This window comes from Carassius auratus, chromosome 9 (genome assembly GCF_003368295.1).
Source record: "Carassius auratus strain Wakin chromosome 9, ASM336829v1, whole genome shotgun sequence".
In the NCBI taxonomy this organism is placed as follows: Eukaryota; Metazoa; Chordata; class Actinopteri; order Cypriniformes; family Cyprinidae; genus Carassius; species Carassius auratus.
This window is the reverse complement of record NC_039251.1, coordinates 12,379,366-12,400,246: the sequence shown is the minus strand read 5'-3', so window position 1 is coordinate 12,400,246 and position 20,881 is coordinate 12,379,366. Positions and strand designations below refer to the sequence as shown.

At 35.7% G+C, this 20,881-nt stretch overlaps 1 protein-coding gene across 9 annotated transcripts in view; it reads left to right on the top strand.

The window, feature by feature from the left end:
- The first annotated feature begins 1,579 nt into the window (after positions 1-1,579).
- The window catches only part of LOC113108378 (microtubule-associated protein 2-like), a 93,854-nt gene continuing 74,552 nt past the window's right edge, over positions 1,580-20,881 (top strand). For all 9 annotated transcript variants that reach the window (XM_026271469.1, XM_026271463.1, XM_026271470.1 and 6 more), the window contains exon 1: positions 1,580-1,679. The gene's annotated coding sequence lies outside the window, so the exon portion shown is untranslated. The remainder of the gene's footprint in view (positions 1,680-20,881) is intronic.

Below are 20,881 nucleotides of genomic sequence, written 5' to 3'. Positions count from 1 at the left end.
ATATTAATAGTATATTAAATATATATATATATATATATATATATATATATATATATATATATATATATATATATATATATATATTAATGTTATAGTATAGTATAGTATATAAATAAACTAAATACAGAAATTACACTGCACTCTAACATTTTTGGACATATTCAATCCACATTATTTGTAGCACCAATATACTGTGTCTAAATATAGAAAACATTCAAATAGAAAATATTTGATTGCAGATAAACAATTTAGCCCCTAAATTCTAATTACTTTTGGTTGGCAATAGTAGTGATTGGTGTAATTGTGACTGAGACAGAGATAACAGAAATCATACACTACTCTTTCTCAATCAAATACTAATGCATGCCCAAGTCTCACTCCTATTTGCCTGTCTTGAAAACAGGGCTGTCTCCATAGTGATAAGGGCTCTTGATGCGCACTGGGCCTTCATTCAGCTTTTCTAATTTAAGGAAGTGAGAGGATGGAAGAGCGTCTCGTTTCTTTGAGTGTCTCTCTTACTTTGCCTCCACTATATTTTAGTCTCTATGACAACATGACTCAAACAATATCTTTTTAATTTAGCTTTTTAACACTGGCAGGCTTCTGAGGTTTGAAGGCGGCGTTTGTTTACTAAGCTGGAAAAGAAAACCCATTGTGACTATCGACTTAAACGTACATTGGTGTAAACATGTCAGTTTTAACTGGCCTCTCGAGGTTCATTCATAATTTATAGTTCTCTAATTTCCGCCCGGAGATGAATGTGGTTACATTGAGTGTGAGATTCTGTTGCCTAACATTTGAGACATGTAGTGAACTGAGGGTGTGTTACAAGGGTTTGCCTTTATGTCCAATTTAAGGTCACATTTTTAGTACTTAAAGGGATTCTTCACTACACCAAAAAATGAAAATTGTATTCATATATATTTTATACACTACATAAATATACACTACCATTTAAAAGTGTGGAGGTGATTCTTTCTTTTTCTTCTTTAAAAAATAAAATTATATTAAAATCCTTCAGAAATCATTATGATATGCTGATCTTGAGCTCAATAAACTGTTCATACTATATTAAATTTTAAAAACATTTGTGCCGTTTAATATTATTATTATTATTATAATATTATTACATTTGTTTTTAGGATTTTTGATTAATTAAAAGTTCAAAACAACAGCATTTTTTTTACATTTATATGTCTTTACTGTCACTTTTGATAAATGTAGTGCATCCTTGCTGAATAAAAGTACCAATTCCTTAAAAAAAAACGTACATATATACGTTTTATATGTTCATTAGGCCTATTGCACATTCAAACATCATTGTTATTGAAATTAACGGATATAGTACGTATATACAATATAATTTTACTTATATAATTACTATAATATGATTTATACTAGTATTATAATATTATATAATATTAATATTTAAGAACGTTGCAATATTTGCAATATTTTACACCTAATTTAGCGTTGTTGTTTTGCCTCGATACATTTTATATCATTTTTCTCTGGACGTATTTACACGTAATATGCTGCAGCAGTAACATTGGCACGTCCACACTGTGATTTACGGTAATTATTCAGCAGTGGGCGGGATCTACTGTGGGCGTCTCTACACCACCGGCGCTTACTGCGCTCCGAGAGAAAGCCTGCAGCGGACGCAACACGCCGAACAGGTAAACCGCTTTATTTCATTATTCACAGAAAGTCATAATATCGAGTTTAAACGGTCAGCACGATTTGCATATGTATTTTTACAAATTCTCTGAAGTTCTCTGACACGCTGCTATATTAATTCCTCTAATCCGCGCTTTTGAAGATGTTAATGGGACAGATAATCCTCATTGCTTGAGAAGGGACGCATTGTTCCATTCAGTGCAATGGTGCGGATATAGACTGTAGACTACTTCAGGCTGCTAGATTATATATAACAGTCATTATTTCCTTTAGATAAGATGCTTAACTTTTGAGAATGTGAACCAACTTCATTTGATTCTTAAATTCTACACTTTCATCTGTTTAAAAATGCTTTGTACTGAAATCTGTTGATTTCATATCACATATTTAGTCTTTATCTTTAAGGGAGTGTATTCTTAATACAGCTAATGTGATCTGCATATGAAAACGAGGAGACCTGGTCAAACACATGATTTGGTTTTGTCGCAGAAGAGATCTTGCAGTCCAGCAGAGATGGTGCTGAAACAACTGCTACCCAGAATTAAGCACCACTGAGGTGTTCTGCACCTAAACATCATCCTTTTATTTTATCAGTACTGATTTTGATGTACTATATTTATGTTTACGTCTCTGCTGAATTGTAGATATATATGATTGTGGTTACCTTTGATCAGTGTGTTTTAAACACCTGCCATCAAATGCTATGCTAAGAAAGATCAGAATCAGTTCATGCTTTGTTCACCATCGCCTTGAGCCTATATAAAGGACTCCATCAGTGATGATGATGATGATGATGATGCTTTTTCTGAGAAGACATGATGCATTCCTGCATTGGCAGTCTGCCTGCTCACACTTATTCAGGAAAGCAGAGCTGTGAGGTTCAATGCAGCGCCCTGCACTGGATGACTGATATCTGCGCAGTCCCTGTGTCCCTATGTGTGTCAGCCATATATCTCCTAAAGTCCTTCGGCATTCAAGTGTTAGCGTGTCTAAACGCTGCACCACTGGTCAGACGCTTTGACCATCTGTTAGTAGACTGCCCTCTTCGTCGAATACAACAGATGTTCAAAAGGAGACAAAAAGTTGGACCCCTGCATTCACACACATTTCTTGGGAGGGGACGTTCCATTGACTTCTGTTGCTTTTATACTGAATGAATTATGTCTTTTTCTGTTAATAAAATTAAACATAACCTTGAGCCTTTTGCATTTTTAGGTTTTCACTAAAATGGTAATTTGTACATTTAGTAAGTAATTCCTTTGTTGGGATGCTTTATTGGTTCCCATAATTTTCGTGTTTTATTAATTTAGACAAAAGAGGAACCTCACACAGCATGTTTTTAATTAAATGTTAACAATTTTAAAACGACACATTTCTTAGCCAATAACAGTGATTTCCTCCCAATACTGCAGTTCACACAAAAGTGAAAGACATCAACTACTCACCCTAATGTTAATGATAATCGATGACACCATTTTTGACTAGCCCTTTAAGCAGGTATCAGGGGGTCTTTATTTTGCCTAGTAAACTGGTAAAAACAGGAAAATCAATTTAAATATTCAGGGATGGACTGAGGCTAAAAAGTTGCCATGGACTTTTTGGCACAGAGCGGCCCATGCATCACACCATAAACCCACCAGATTATTAGAGCAATTTTTTAACACCACTTACTAACATAGATATAATAAATAAGATATAACACAATACAGAAATAAAAATTCTTTTATTATTATCATTAACATTAATAAATGACTGGCATACTTTACCTTATAATTATGACCATTAAAAATGGCAAATTGTAAATAATTTTGAAGACTTTTTTCATGTCTTTTTAAGAGGCACAGTTTAATATCACTATAGTTAAATGCCTATTTAATTTCAGTCTATATTACACAATGCCTTGCTGCTCTAGACAATGTAGTGCAGAATGTGGACTGTTTTTATGGTGCCTTTCAATAGTTTGACATCTCCTGTCATTTAGAATAGAGTTCCAGTTGTGGATAAGAGTATGGAAAACATTTATTCATACATAAAATAAACAAGAAACATTTCTGATCATTATCAATGTTGAACACAATTGTGCTGCTCAATATTTTTGTGGAAAATATGATACATGACCATTTAGTCTGGAGTAAGATTTAAAAACAATAAATTAATTAATACTTTTATTTAACAAGGTTGCATTAAATTTAATTAAATGACAGTAAAGATATATTTATTAGGAATTATTTATATTTCAGACAAATGTTGCCCTTTAACTTTGTATTCAACAAATACTCCAGGAAAAGTTTCACAGTTTCCACAAAAATACTAAGAGGGAAACAATTTTCAGTACTGATAATAAGAAGAACCATTATTAATAAGTGATCACAATCACAAATATTAAATAATAATAATTAAGCAGCAAATCAGCATATTAGAATATCTTAGAATAGAATGTCTTTCATCTTTTATTTCATCTGCAACCCCCCCCCCCACCATCTGTCTGTGTGTGTGTGTGGTATGTTTGTTATGTCATGTCTACCCCTTCACATTGTTGTGCATTTATGTCTGTTTTTTTAGGAAAGTCACTGAGACTCATGCCCCTGAGATGAAGGGGATGTTTAAAAAAATAAATAAAATAAAATAAGGAAAAGTCCAGTGGGGTCAGCTGGACCCCAAGGAGAGCTTGAGGGTTAAAATATTAAAAGTAATACTAAATAATTTTATCCAGTGATAGTTCTTGTTGATGAAGTTGTCCTTGAGCTGTACCGTTGGGGTTATGGGGGTACACTGAGCATACAAAACAAGTCGTGTCCCGTGCAAACAAAGGAATCCCAATTACATTATTACAACCTTTCTTCAAACAATTGCTTCACCTCCACTTCTGTGAGTGTTATGATTACATTAACATTTGAAAGAGAATGGTCTTTGTCCTTGTCTGGCCGTTTTCTGCTTATCCTGACTCAAAGAGCACCTCTGTATGACAGCCTGTCGTAATGGAGTGGTTGTTGAGCTCTAGTTTTTACTGTTGTGAACACGGCAAAAGGCTGGATATTGGAGCACTACTCAGTTTCAGACCCTTCTTGTAAATGAATTATGTAAAAACCACTAGCTGTGCTATTCAGAAGAGAGATTGAGTCATTTACTCGGCCTGATTAGATCTGCATAGTATGACGTTGCGATCATTGATTTCCACTGACTATGAAGATTCAGGTATGCATAACGCATCTCTAATGAAATAGTAGCGAGGCACTAATCCTAGCACCTCATGCACGCTGAATCAATGAGGCTTTAGGGTCTAGAACATTCCCTGAGTCAGGCGGACACACTCCGCTCAGGTCCTGACATGATGAGTCCTCCGGGGGCCCTACATGACCGCGTCTTCATGCTACTGTTGAATTTCGAGGAATCTGCTTGCAACTGTGTATGATGATACTTGTACAAAGGATGATACCATTCAAAATTTTAAGCTGGGTGAAACTGGGAAACAGTTTATATATAAACAGACTTATTAATAGTCTTAAATAATGTGCAACAATGCATGTACACAAATTCACTATGCTTTTAATTTCTCCCATCTTTGCATTTTTACATATAATTTTTTTTGTCTTCGTTAAAGAGTTATAAGCAATGAACCTATGGAAGCCCATTTCCGCCACTGAATAAAAAATTAAAAAAGGTAATTACGACATTTTGTCTCACAATTCTGACCTTTTTCCTCACAATTGTGAGTTTACATCTCAGAATTGCATCATATAAACTCGCAACTCCTTTTTCCTAAGAATCATGAGATATAAACAACTGAAATAATTGTGAGTTAAAAAGAATTGCGAGTTATAAAGAATTGAGTTATACAAATTATAAGATATAAAGTAAAATATAAAGTAAAAATTGTGAGATATAAAGTTAGAATTGTGAGAAATAAAGTCACAATTGTGAGATATAAAGTCAGAATTGTGCGATATAAAGTAAAAAATGTGAGATATAAAGTCAGAATTGTGAGATAAAATCAAAATTGCGAAATATAAAATTAGAATTGCGATATATAAAGTCACAATTGCTAGATATAAAATTAGAATTGCGATATATAAAGTCACAATTGCTAGATATAAAATTAGAATTGCGATATATAAAGTCACAATTGCTAGATATAAAATTAGAATTGCAGGACATAAATTTGCATTTGTGAGATTGTATCTCGCGATTCAGACTTTTTTCTCAGAATTGTGAGCTATGAAGTTCTAAGGAGAAAAAAGGCAGATACGTTCTTAGAATTATAAAAAAAAATAAAAGTTTATACCACGGATTTTATTCTCAATTGCGAGTTTACATCTCACAATTCTGAGAAACAAAGTCTGAATTGCGAGACGTGAACTCAGAATTCGGAAACTCTGAAAAAAATTCAGAATGGTAAGATAAAAAGTCACAATTACCTTTTTAATTATTTTTTTTGATGGCGGAAACGGGCTTCGGTATGAACCAAACCAAGCAGTTACAATCACAACTTTACAAACTTTGTTTTAAAGCAACAAAAGCATTTGAAAATCTTACAAAAAAACAAAGATACAAGATAAAGGTACAAATTTGAATGCTTTAATAGGAAATATTCTGTAAAAATTTTAGGACATATATATATATGTGCATGTAAGTCGGACACTCAGTTTGGGCTTGGGCTGATTAAAAACTCATAGCAGTCAGCCTCTACACTAGTGACTTTTTGGTATTGGTCTTGAAGTGGTTGGCATGTGGTATTAAACTTCACAGCTTGAAGTTGGTTAAATCATTGGGATTTTGGTTAATTTGCCTTGATTACTTGCTGAAAATGTGATTAAAATCAAAGCTCTTCCTATACTATACTGTTTGAAGTGAGGGAAATTTATTATATGTTATTTGGTGTTTTATGTAATACATGACTTTCACATGTTTAAGAAAGGCATTGTGTCTTTGACAGGTTTGACCTTTGGTACCAGATGAATTTACATGAATTTTTGAGCAGGTAGAGTCAGTGTGTGAGAGCAGGAAGTTCATTCAGCTTGTGTAAATGAGCATGATTATGTTCAGAGGGTAGCAATGGTCTCTCACTTGAGAACTGTTCATGGAAAGTGAGCTGCAGTGCTGTGGACCCCAAAACAATGATCTCACTGTTCTCCTGGTGGACTCCCTAAAAGCAGGTCACATTAACACCCAATTACAGCAAGCATCTAACACTAGATAAAGCACATTCCACAAGTGAGGAATGAATGGTGCCTCAGCCTAAATGTTTGAAAATTTTCCCATTATAAGGAATTTAATTTTAATTAAATGTAATTTGATTTGTTAATTTGAATCACTGTGTATGTATGTGATAATAATAACAACAAAAACAACAATAATAATGCATACTATTATTTTAACAAATGATTTAGAAACAATATAATATTAGCTAAAAATATATAATTATTTAGTTAGATTAGTGAATTAAGTAGACTAGTGCATTAGACTAATAAAATGCATAATTAATTAGCTATATTTAAATCAATTCCAATTATATTCATTTATTTTATTTATAAGTTATTTGTTTATTTATAGACAATTATTTCTATAGAACATATTGTTTATTTGAATAAAACACTATTATATAATTAACATGTAATAATGGCATTTAAGATATATTAACATTTATTTATACATTATTATTTGGCTGGAATATATTATTTATACTCATAAAACACTGATTGTTAATTGATTTATTAATTGATGTATTCAGAAAATGTGAATTGACCTTGTGTGCTGGATGAAATGTCTGCTTTGCTGGGAATGTCTCAAGGTAGATGTTGTCATTGCGGAATGCCCTAAGATGTCTAGCGGTGTAATCTGTCTGCCACTGTTTGACTCTGAGCCGCCCATGGGCCCTTCTCGCTCCGTAACCCTCCCCCACAAGCATGGGGCAGAACAAAGGACCGGCTTTCTCTGTACCTTGAACCTGCACTGCAGGCAGCTGATGAGGAAGAGGCCGGTTATCAGTAGGGGAACCATCACCCCATCTGATCCATATATCCCTATAATTTCCCCAAGGCTTCCGTGACTGACAGTAAGTTGTACTGTCCAGGGTATAAGTTCAATAAGTTGAACTGTCCAGGGGTCTCGGTTATAAAACTCTCCATAGATTTCATCCTAAAAGTGTACGTAGACATGAAAGCTAGATTTTGCCCACGCACAAATGTTTTCAGATTTATAAAACCATGCATAAGCCAGAAGCTGCGGAAAAATCCCTTTATAAGTCCCAGTCAGGGAAAAAGATTTTGAGTGCTGGCATCTCCACCTCAACTCCTCCCCAAAATAACCATATATAGAGCTTACAACGTCTTGTTTTACTATGCATAACGTCATCTGCATATCATTTCCGTGCATATTCACATGCACGTGACACCATATTTAACTCCGAGACATTAAGGAAATATGAGATGGGGACTATAATGCCATTTGTGACATACACAATAATTTTCATTGCTAAAAATTATCCAGTATCCTTGTAATGTTTTATAATAAATATATGAAAATATCCATAAAAACAAAATGGTTTAAAGTTGTTCTCAGACAGATTTTAGAATAGAGTTGATCTCATCCTTTTACACTGGCCAGATAGTATTTCAAACAATTCAAATCAAATTAAATGTATGCAGTTTTGCTGATGAACATTTTTTAGCTATTTTAGTGGAAACAGATAGGCCCATATTTTTGCAGTGTAAATAGGGGAAAGTGTGGCCTAATGGTTAGAGAGTCGGACTTGCAATCGAAAGGTTGTGAGTTCGAGTCTTGGGCCGGCAGGAATTGTAGGTGGGGGGAGTGCATGTACAGTGCTCTCTCCACTCTCAATACCACGACTTAGGTGCCCTTGAGCAAGGCACTGAACCCCCAACTTCTCCCCGGGTGCCGCTGCATAAATGGCTGCCCACTGCTCCGGGTGTGTGTTCACAGTTTGTGTGTTCACAGTGTGTGTGTGTGTGTGTGTGTTCACTGCTCTGTGTGTGTGTACTTTGGATGGGTTAAATGCAGAGCACGAATTCTGAGTGTTGGTCACCATACTTGGCTGAATGTCACATCACTTTCACTTAAATACAATTATCTGGTTCGGCAAGTCACAGACAAAGTATTTTAAAAAGGAAACGTGCAAATTTTATTGGTTTCTCCTAGTTATATCCTTCAAACATGGTATTTTTTTATTATGTTGTGGAGATGCCTTTACTAACGCTATCTCACGACCAATCCGTATGTATTTTCACTCGTACAATTTTATACGATTTGTCTAAACTCCAGTGATGGTTAGGTTTAGGGGAGGGTTAGGTGTAGGTCATTCGTACAAATTCATACGAATTGTGCAACTTGTAAAATACGTACAATTTGGCAAAAATCTTATGATTTTATATGAGTGTGGTCGTACAAATTCGTTCGAATAAGCCACCTCATGAAAAATGTACGAATTGCCGTGAGATCGGGTTGGCCTTTAGACGACATCAACACCTCCGTGCAGTTGTGGTTGTACAGTAAGCTATTATAATCGGTCCTGTATTGGACAATGGACCGTTCGACCACTGAATCCAGTGGTGTCCACCATATATATCGAAGTAAGTGCACTACATTGATCATTGTTCTCGCTAAAATATTTATCATAACGTAATCTGTAGTTTAGTGCACCTATAGCATTCCTCACTGTCATTAAATCATAGCATACCACAGGAAAATTATGTGCCAATTGTTAATAAAATTAAGTAATTGTGTTTTTTTTATCATGTAATTTCTGTGTTTATCTCCACTAATGCGAGTGGAGTATTTAATGTAAAAGTGTAAATCGACATGAAAACAGAGTTTAAAATCCTTGTTTACTTCAATACTTTTCTCACTCCAGGAAAAAGAGTTTGTACGCATGATCTAGAATGTCCGTACGCTGCGTCCTTATTTATGCCAAGTTGATTTTTTATAAATCACGATATGTGCATGGTAAATTGCCTACGCATGTTTCTATGCCCATTTTCTGCATACACAATGTCTATAAATGAGACCCCAGGCTATTCACTTTTTTGTTTCAGATACAGTATTTCCAACTTTAAAAATACCTTCAGGATTTTCATATTTTATATGAGAGCACAGCCAGTGCAGAGTTGCTATACCTCATAAAATATATTACAGCACCTTTCACTGCTTCGTTTGAACTTTTTACGTGTCTTGAACTGAACCCCATCTGATCCATATATCCCTATAATTTCCCCAGGGCTGGAGGGCAGCGTTAGCAATGAAGGTCTTTCACACCCAGTTTATAATCATTTTATGTGTCTGACCTCTGAAGGAGATCATTTCTTTGCAAAGTTGGATATCAGTTTCAGTTTGGGAATGATGAATCTGTTATTGTCATAAAGGCAGATGCTCTCTGTAAGCTAATCTGCCTGAAAGATAAATGTGTGTCTGGGAGTGTTTTAGTGTGCGCATGTTTCACACGGTTCAATGATGTATTGAGCTGGACAACTGTAATGAGTGATTCAGAGATTGGCTGATGTGACAGTGGGCATGAATGAGTTTTAAAGTGCAACATTTACAGTTTTATCAATATGAAAATAGACTGATGATCACAAGCTATATTTATGGAAGTTATAGAAGTTGTGCAGCATGCTCCGTGATGTTGTGCAATGCAAACCTGCAAGATTGAGCAGTCTTTGCAATGTGGTTTTTGAAGGTCATCTGGTCATCCAAGATTACACCAACATTTCTGACCGAAGTTGATGTGGTAATTGTAGAAGAACCTAGCTGGATGGTGAAATTATGCTGTAGAGTTTGAGTGCCAGGGAGGTTAAGAAGCTTAGTCTTTGCCAGGTTGAGCTGTAGGTGATGTTCTTTCATCCATGCTGAGATATCCGCCAGGCAGCCTGAGATTCATGCAGCTACTGTTGGATCATCTGTTTGAAATGAGACATAGAGCTGTGTGTCATCAGCATAGCAATGATAGGATAAGCCATGTGCCTGTTTAAAGGGGACCCAGTGATGTAGTGTATATGGAGAAGAGGAGGGGTCCAAGAACTGATCCCTGAGGAACCCCAGTTGACCAGTTGATGTGCTTTGAAAACCTCCCCTCCCCAGGCCACCCTAAAGACCTACCAGTAAGATAGGATTGAAACCAGTGAAGTGGAATCCCTGTGATGACCAGTGATGAGAGGGTGGGCTGGAGGATCTGATGATTGACAGTGTCAAAAGCCGCAGATAGATCGAGCAGGATAAGAACTGATGATTTGGAATCAGCTTTTGCTATTCGCAAGGCTTCCGTGACTTACAGTAAGTTGCACTGTCCAGGGTATAAGTTCATTAAGCTGAACTGTCCAGGGTATTCACTAAAAAATTCATATTTTGTTTCAGATACAGTATTTCCAACTTCGAAAATACCATCAGGATTTTCATATTGTATATGAGAGCACAGCCAGTGCAGAGTTGCTATACCTTTGAACTTTTTAAGTTTCTTGAACTGAACAGCAGACCTCTTCATTCTGTTGTGTGACTGTCACTCCAGGTGAAAGATTTGAGTTAGGTGAGTCAGAGACTCATATTAGTTACTGAATTTTCAGTGAGTGACCCTTGGTTTGTTCTGGTTGATGGCGTTTATTGACACTACTGTAGGCTTTGGAGTGGCAGAGTGTAGCTCTCTGAAGTGATCTGGATGCTCTGGATGCTTCTGTCTGTTACGTACAGGCAGCATGTAACCCTTATGGCACATATTTACGTAATTTGTGATGGTGACATACAGCTAATCCATGAACAGACACTCCCCTCCCTGCATAACTGCAGTCTCAATGATTCCTTTCACTGCCAAAGCCTTATGTCATGAAGTGTGTGTGTGTGTGTGTCTGTGTGTGTGTGTCCCAGACCTGGATCTGCTCCAGAAAACATTTTTATAGAGACTTTAGGAGTCACCTTCTTAAAAAAAACTGTCATCCTAGAAAAGAGACTTTGGTGGCTGACATTTAAGCAAGACAAGTAAGGAAAGTGTATCTTATTAATCAAGAGGTGAAAATGGCTTTCTATTTGTCACATTTCAAGCTAATCTTTGAAAATGTAATGTTATTTGACATTTTATAAATCTGTAAAAGGATATATTGAAGGTATCCAATGCTTTATTTTAATGACAGTATACAAAATGTTATAAAAATATTTTAAAATATTTTTTTTATATTAAAGTATTATCAACCCAATTAATATTTAAGGTATTTTTTTTTTTTTATATGGTATATTTTTGAATTTTTTTGCAAACTAAAGTATCTCCCACTTTAAGAATACCATTAAGATTGTTATAGAATATACATTAAAAATAGTAATACTGTAAAATATTATTTCAAATTAAATATGTTATAAATGTATTATTTTCATCAGCCATTACTACAGTCTTGAGTCACATAAGTCTTTTTTATTATACATTTTTTATTATCAGTTTTGAAAACAGTTAAGCTGCTAAATATTTTTGTATAAACCATGATACTTTTCCACGATTCTTTGAATAATAGAAAAAAACAGAACAGCATTTAAAAGAATATGTATATTTGATTTGTAACAATGTAAAAGTCTTTGCTGTCACTTTTGATAAGATAAACACATCGAAGTGTTAATTTCAAGTAAAGAAATGTGAGAAATAGCATGTTTCTCCCCATTTTTCCTTTCAGCTCCCTCTCATTTCTGCAGTGGACGCTGGTGGTTTTTGGAGCAGTATGTGGGTGTTGGTTTGTGCTAGCAGAAGAGCAGGGTGAAGCAGAAGCTAAGCCTGTCAGAGTCTGGGCTCCAGACAGCTTTATCTGGCTACTATTGAGCTGTCACTCCAGTCAATGCTGACACCAGAAACATTATATTAGCAGTACACAAATGCAGATGCTATTACTTGGCCAAGTTGAACATGTATTACATGCACTTGATACTCAAGCAAACCTACATACTCTGAGCATCTGAGGAGATTTATATTTCATCTACAGTAAACTACTGCTTAAATGCTTGGGGTCAGTAAGAATTTTAAAAAGAATTTGCAATAGGAATTAATAATTTAATTCCATCAGAATACATTAAAATGGTTGATGATAATAATAGTAAATGTTTCTTGAGCACCAAATCAGCATATTATAAGGATTTCTAAAAGATAATATTACGTTAAAGACTGAAATGTAGCTTTTACATGGCAAGAATAGATGCCATTTTAAAATATAATAAAAGTGAAAAAGTTGTTTTTAAAATTCTACATATTTTACAGTTTTACATTTCAGTGTAAAAACATTGAAAATACATTTTGGTCCAAAAATAGCAAAAACGACAACTTTGTTCAGCATTGTCTTCTCTTCCGGGTCTGTTGTGAGCGTGTTCACTGCAGTGTAGTGATATCCGGTTCGCGAACGAATCACTCAATGTAACTGGATCTTCCTGAACCAGTTCACCAAAATGAACTGAATCGTTTGAAACGGTTCAAGTCTCCAATAAGCATTAATCCACAAATGACTTATGATATATATATATATGAATAGAATATGTTCTGTTAATTTGTCTGATTTCCTATGCCTGACCTTTGAATATCGCTCTAATGTGTCCTAAGAAAAACACCCAATTAGATTTTGTCTGAAGATACAAGTAAAAATTAATAACTATAATAATTGATAATAAAAATAACAACGTTATTGTATTAGAGCCCAATGTTGGATAGAATGGGACACAATATTCTTCTATAATCTCCTCTTATTGGCATTGATAAGGGCTGATAAAGCTGTGTGCATTCAAGCTTGTCTGATTACATTGCTCGGTTGTTTGTACTTTTTTCTCACCAATGAGTCGGTCGATTGAAGATTGTTTCCTGTTTGTCTCCTTTCATTTTGTTTGCGCTATAATGACCTTGTCCAGTTTTTTGTGTTTGTTAATTATCAGCCTCCATTGAACACACATTCTTTCCTTTCTGCTGGTCAGCTAGATCTTTTAGCGGCTCACCGAAATGATCTCAACAGCTATGAGGCATGAAAAGCACAAAACATTAAATGGAATTTGAAAGAACATAAAACTTTTATTCTTTTAATGAATCCCTTTAGCATTTAAGCATTATTGCCATTGGTTAATGGCGCAAACCTCCAATGGTCTGAATGTGTGCGTCACCACTGCCACTATTGCCATGGAAACAGTAGCCATGTGACTCCAGAGTAATGAAGACTGTCGAACACACAAAGGAGCCTCTACAAAGATGTGTCCATGTGGAAGTAAACCATTGAGATCTGGGCATTGCAGTATGTTTAGGTCGCAGAAGATGGCCTGGACTTTCGGTTCAAGTGCTAGATTGGTGGCTGGGGAATCCCTGCTGCTGAAGTGAAATGGGTTAAGGCGTAGTATAACTGACAGTTGTGACCAACTGAGAAACTACTCATTTGTAATGCAGAGACTTTGATTTTAATAACCGTCAATTTTCATTTTGCAGATGTGATTGCGATTCTACTAGCCCTACCGCATCGGTTTTTCTGTTACCACTAGCTACTTTCATTTAGGGCTAGGGATGGGTACCGAAACCCGGTATTAAAATGGCTCCGGGGCTAAATTAGGAAAGACCATAGTATCAGAAGAGATTTGCTTAATAATGTTATCGTGCACATTTTATCTTACCAAACATTTCTAATTTGCGATATTATTATTACGTTTGTCTGTGAAATCTGCGAGATCTATCATGCGCACACACGCATAAGGGGCCGTTCACATATCACATCTTTTGCATGCTCAAGTTTGTTATTTCAAATGTAGATGTGCTGTATGCACGCTCATAATGGAAGCGACGCGGTTGCGATGCACACGCAGTGCGACGCGCTCGTTTTTTCCATGTACATGCATCTCAACTTTTCAGAGAGCCGCAAGCGCACCGCAGGTCATGTGACAAGAACTAAACATTCAGCTTCATCCTTTCCTGTAACAACGTTGAAAGCTCAGCCAAGATGAAGGAACAGCTGATCATAGCTGTGTATGGATTGCCATTTTGAAATAAATTTAGTAGCAGAGCTACTGCAAGGGATTTTTAGTGCTGCAAATCCATTTATCCTTTGCTGAAATTCATGGGGAGAGCGCGTCATGGTTGCTTAGCAACGGCAGACGCCTCAGGGGTGCAACTAGCAGCGCGCCTAACGTTTTCCACACGTTAATACAAAGAGTGACGATGGTGGAGACAGCAAAACGTTCCAAAGTGTGGTTATACTTCACTAGAGTTGATGCAGACAATGCTGGTTGTCATAAGTGCAACAAAATTTTTGCATGTAAGGGCGGAGTTTGTAACGTGAAGTTTTCGACTGCCTAACACAACACAAAGTAACACAACACAAAATACCGATAAGAATACAGTTAAAGTACCGGACTGTTAAGCAGTATCGGCAAGAGTAGTAATACCGTTAAAACCTTAACGATACCCAGATTGTTTTCTAATGCTCAGTTACAACTTTTAAAGGATATCTATTTTGCCCCTTTTGTTAGTGTGTAATTTAAGTCTCAGGTGTCCCCATAATGTTTCTTTGAAGTTTCAGCTGAAAATACCACATTTTTTGTATAATTTTGAAAATGCCTATTTTGAGTGGATGCAGAAAAATGCTGCTTTTGTGCATGTACCTTTAAATGCAAATGAGCTGCTGCTCACGTCCCCTTTTCTAGAATAGGACAGTGCCTTAACAAATTTACCTAAAAAAGAATTTGCTCGGTTGTTCTTTTTCACGATTTCTGGGTTGGTAGATGCGCTGGTGACCAGATTGTAGCACTTAAATACGGAAAAAGTCTCATTTTCATGATATGTCACCTTTAAGTTGCTTCCTATTAAAATCAAGCTCATATTCTTCATTAGTAGGATCACCAACAGTAGCCAGTCATCCTTCAATGAAAAAATATAGTCAGTCTCAAAAGAAATGCGGTTTCTTGTTATTTTTGGCAAATAAAGTTGCCACAAATTGGCACTTTATGGCTGTTGTCGTACTAGTGCTTTAAGGAGCAGTTAACGTCAGATGTTTGGATCTTTTGATGCTTTAAATAAAGAGCTCTTTGAGACCTATTATAAAAAATAAAAAAAACATTAATGACACAATAAAATAAATTTATAATGCAAGAACAGAGAGGCCCAAAGCTACATGTAGCTTGAAATGCATGTTGCATACAGTTAAAATGCATGACTTGTGATGATATAGATCTGCTATTGACTTTAAATTGTGCAGTATGAGCCAAAGGGCTGCTTGTAACATGGCTGTCCAGTCGCTTTTATGTAGCAGCATCAAGAACTCATGAACTCAAAAATTCATGAAGCTTTGTTTTATTGCCTTATGACATGCTGAGGTTTTCTGTGCTTCTGAGTAACAATTCCCTGATTAAATTTCAATAGTGACTTGTGGTGTTTTGATTACTTTTAAAAAACAATTTTTAATTGAATTAATATTCAAATGAGTTCAGCTCTGTTGACAGCATATGTGTATCAGTACTCATTCCACAATTTGTAAAAAGCAAACAAAAACAGCGTACTGTTTAGTATAACTTAAAATATAAATCAGTGGGGGTGTCCTGGAGGGTTTAAAATCAGAAATATGAAGAATGATATTAAGCATTAATATGAAATCAGCCATATAAAAATGTTTGTTATGATTTGAAAATTTGGAATGGGACTATTTTGAATTTTTGAATAGTAAATGCAGCCTTGGTTAAAATAAGAGAGATTAAAATACAATAATAAAAACTTTATTATAGTGGTGTGTGTAGTTCATTGTTTAATAGTTGGTCTCAATATGACAGTGTTAAATATATATCCTGAAAAGAAAAAAATCATCCTTTTAAAATCTACAGAAAATTTTCTTTCACTAACAGCAAGAAACAATGTATCTGAACCAAAAAAATTGGCCTGCATAATTAGATAAAGAAGCAGTTTTATCTTTTTGAAACATCTAATACAATTCTCTCTTCATAGCCTTACTATGCCCACAATAGTGATTGTTTCTCAAAGGCAAGAAAAAGAAAGAGATTTAGAAATCTTTCCCCTCTCTTTTATAAAGGAATGCTTTTACTGTGTTGTGTGACAGACATCTGAGAGACTGCAGACATTGGAGGAGCAGGCATGGCAGGCGTAGGACGTTCCTTGAGCAACTACTGATTGTGTGTGGGCTGAAGACAAGTGTGTGTGTGTGTGTGTTGGAGGTGTATGTGTGGGCTGAAAGGCGTTAATGTGTGTTGCGTCCTCTGTGTGGGATGTGAATAGGTGCAGGTACAGTAAGTAGGTGGAGCCGAGGGGTAAAGAGTGACCAAAGTGACTCATTTTGCCATTACCCAGAATTCCTCACTTCTTTTTGTCTCCAAATGGTGTGGCCAGAAGGGGTGTCAGAGCTGTGTGGTGGGAGATGTGACGCCCATGTGTAGGCAGCAGTGTGTGGGCTGCCGCTCTGTAAATGTGTATTGTTAAAGAGCCAGGCCCGTGAGATGACTCTCGCCTCATCTGTCGGGGGCGGACCACTCTCAAACGTGCCACGAGCGCAAGGTGGCTCGAGGTTTCTGTGAATCGTGACTGAATTTTCAGTAGAGAATTTCTGACCACATTTGGCGGCCCAAATGGTAGTCAATAACAAGTTTCACAAGCTTCCATTCCAAAATGTTTTTAGTTTTATTGCGCCTATGAAGGGGCTGATGTTGAGATTGTAAACTGACTAATGAAGAACTGCTCAAGTCTTTTGTTTTTAAAGCTGCGGTAGGGAACTTTTGACGCTCTAGCGGTTAATAAACAGAACTGCTTGCGTCTTGCGGAAGAACATCGTAGCCGGAACTACTTCTATCTTTTTATGTCTATGAAGAATCACAAAGGTACTGGGTTACTCCACCGCGGTATCCCCGAAGCAATCTAAAATAGTCCGAATATAAACACTTATTATAGGTGCACCCTAGTGATTCAGGACAAGCCAAAAACACGGTTTGGAAAATGGATTCATGGTGTACTCGCTTATTATATACATTTTTCTACATTTTGAACACAAACAAAGTTACGGACCGCAGCTCTGATTGGTTATTTTTTACCGGGAGCGATGGAGTTTCTGAAAATGGCAATAGGACCACTGGGAGGAGCCAGAGGAGCTTGATTTTTTCACAGATTATCTGTCTCATATTCTACTGCCAGGACATAATGACAGGTTTAATAAATATGTAAATTAATATGTAAATATTTTTTTACAAAAGTTCCCTACAGCACGTTTAATTAGGCATCTTAAAAAAGTAGTTCAGTCATTGTTATGTTTCTGCAAGTGCCGTAAAATAGTCTATACAAATTTTGCCTTAAAATGTTACTGAAGCAATTTCGAACAGTTTAGCAGTTTTTGTGAAGTACAGACTGAAATCTATGTTGTTAACCTGAGAACCATGACTGGGATCATTTAGGAACTTGGAATTGGAATTGGATCAGTAAACAATTTGTTTTTTCTTTTCTGTGAACCAGCTGATTTGAATCACGGATCAAACTGAGTGATTCATTCATGAATCAGAGTTTTACTTACTGACTCAATGATTCATTCTCAATGGTTTTTGAGTTATCAGCTTACTGTTATAATCAGTGAATAAACTTAAATTTTTGTTCATTCTTCACACAAATCTTTCATTTGGCATTGTGTCCATAATTTTATCATCTATCAAGCAAAAAGAAGTCTGATCATTCTGAAAATTGAAGATCCACGCTGATTTACACTGCTGTGATCATATCTGTGGAGTGATTAAGTTATATACTATTGTTCACTTCTCTTTGAAGTCTCTTTTGCTCACCAAAACTGCAGTTATTTTATATAAAAAAAGTATACAGTAAAAACAATAATATTGTGAAATAATGTTAAAATTTATTTACAATTTAGTTTAAGATGTAATTTATTCCTGCAATGGCAAAGCTGAGTTTTCAGTTGCCATTACTACAGTCTTCAGTGTCATATAATCCTTAAGAATAATTTTAGTATATTGATTTAGTGGCCAAGAAATGATTGTCAATGTTGAGAACAATTGTGCTGCTTAATGTGTTTTTGATGAATAGAAAGTAGCATTTATCTGAAATGGAAATCTTTCACAACATATGTGCATTTAGTGTCATTTTTTATCAAGTTAATGCATTCTTGCTGAATAAAAGTATAAGTTCATAAAAACAAAACAAAAAAAAAACCTTTTGATTGGTATTATCACAAAGCAGGAAAGGCTTTGAACAAGGGAGTTCCCATGTTGCAGTCCGGACTCATTGAGTCATGAGAATTGTGTTATTAAAAATGGCATGTCTCTTGTATACAGTGTGCTCATTTCCATTTTAAACATGAATTGGGTCCCAAATTGTATTTATTTTCTCATCATGTTTATAAGATCCAGCTACCTTCATACATCATCTGTCTTTTTCCATTCAGCTCTGGAAACAATCCAAGCAAATCAAAGCTTTGAGCTTCAAAGGTCTCTGTAAACTCCATTACAAGTCACTGATCATGATCTTTTTACTGTCATCTAGATTTTGTTAAGAACTTAAAGAGATAGTTCACATAAAAATGAAAACTTACAGACTCAAATGTTGTTCCAAACCTGAACCTAATGACTTGAATTTCATGTTTTAGGTGAACTTTCCCTTTATACAATTAAAAATACCAGACTGAATGTCATTATTTGTTTTATCATTCAGACCATTTTTGTTTTGGATCCACTGAAAAGATCATACATATCAAAAATATTTGTTTACAAATCTCAAATTTTCTCATGAATTTGTGAAAGAGAGCTATTTATTTATTTCCGATGAATAACTGCTTTAATTCTGTTCTTTTTCTCACCCAAAGATGTAGTATGTCTTCAGAAGGCTTGGGATATAGTGCACAAGTTATATGGATCACTTTTATGATTATTTAAGGGTTCTTTTATTTTCTTTCCGTGGGTCTGGAGGAACAATACAGAGTTGTTTTCACCGCCTGATGTTGGTACTGGAATAACATAATGAGAAGTGACTTATTTTGCACTCAAGTGTTTTTTTTTCTCACATAACTTCCTATACTGAAAATAGAAGCAGCTTTGCGTTTTTTATTTGTGGTGTCAGTGCTCTGTTGTGCTTATCCAAGGCACATGTTTCTTGAAGCATCTCTAGCTGTCGGTCCAAACGCCGAAGGAATGAGAAGTCCTGAGAAAAACGTGTTTTGAATCTCTCAAGTCCTATATCTAACAGCCGCTGACAGGCCATGAAAGTCTTGGAAATGAACTTGATTCAGGATCAAATGGATCAGTAAATGCTGGCGCGTTTGTTTATGTACGTTTCCCCTCTGAACTTGCTTAAGTCGTCCACAGTTTCTCCTCACACAGAGCTTTGATTGTGTGGTTTCTGTGGAAAGTAGTAGCTGGACCAATCAGAGCTGCTGTGAGGTCTCAGTGGATTAACTAAAATCTAAAACCCCACAAAGAGAAGACAGGAATATGAAATGTCCCGGAGAGTTGATTCTTTGTGGCTCTCTAAAGAAAGAAAGAGCTGGCCTGGAAAAGACAAATGGGGCTGGAGTGACCAAAAGAAATGAAGTGAAAGCTCAGATTAGTTGTGTTTACCTCAGAGATAATCTGCATTCCTATCTACTTATGAATGGACTTGAGAAGTCTGTAATGATTAATCTTGTATGAGATGCTTTAACAGATGAGGGAATCTTTACTGCTTTCATGCTTCTACATGAAAACCTTTCAAACAAAATCTGCAGAGAAACAGTCTATAATTGGACAAAGAAACTATACTATATAAAAACACCACTGAAGAGATCCAGCATAAATCATGACAGTTTATTTTAATCTTAAAGGAACAGTTCACCCAAATGTGAAACGTACTCTTTCTTATGCCTTGCAAGGTTGGGGATGCATAGTATATTGGTACTGTATTGATTATTGGCTGAATATTACTAATTAAATCATGAAAATAATTACCGTCCAGAACCAAAATACCAGATTCTGTATTTGACCAGAAATTGTGTAAAAAAGATCAGCACAGTTATTGTCCTATATATAATTCCTCTGTGGTTCACGGAAAAAAGAAATGTTTTGGAAGAACATGAGAGTGAGTAAAACTCAACTAACACAGCCAAATACATAAACACACTTTTTAACCCAATTTTTTGGCTTTTCCAACAATTGTGTTCGCTCTTTTGTGGGACATCCTGCTTTAAAGCTTTAAAGCATAAAATCCTTTGAAAGGTCTGAAAAATAGCCTATTTAC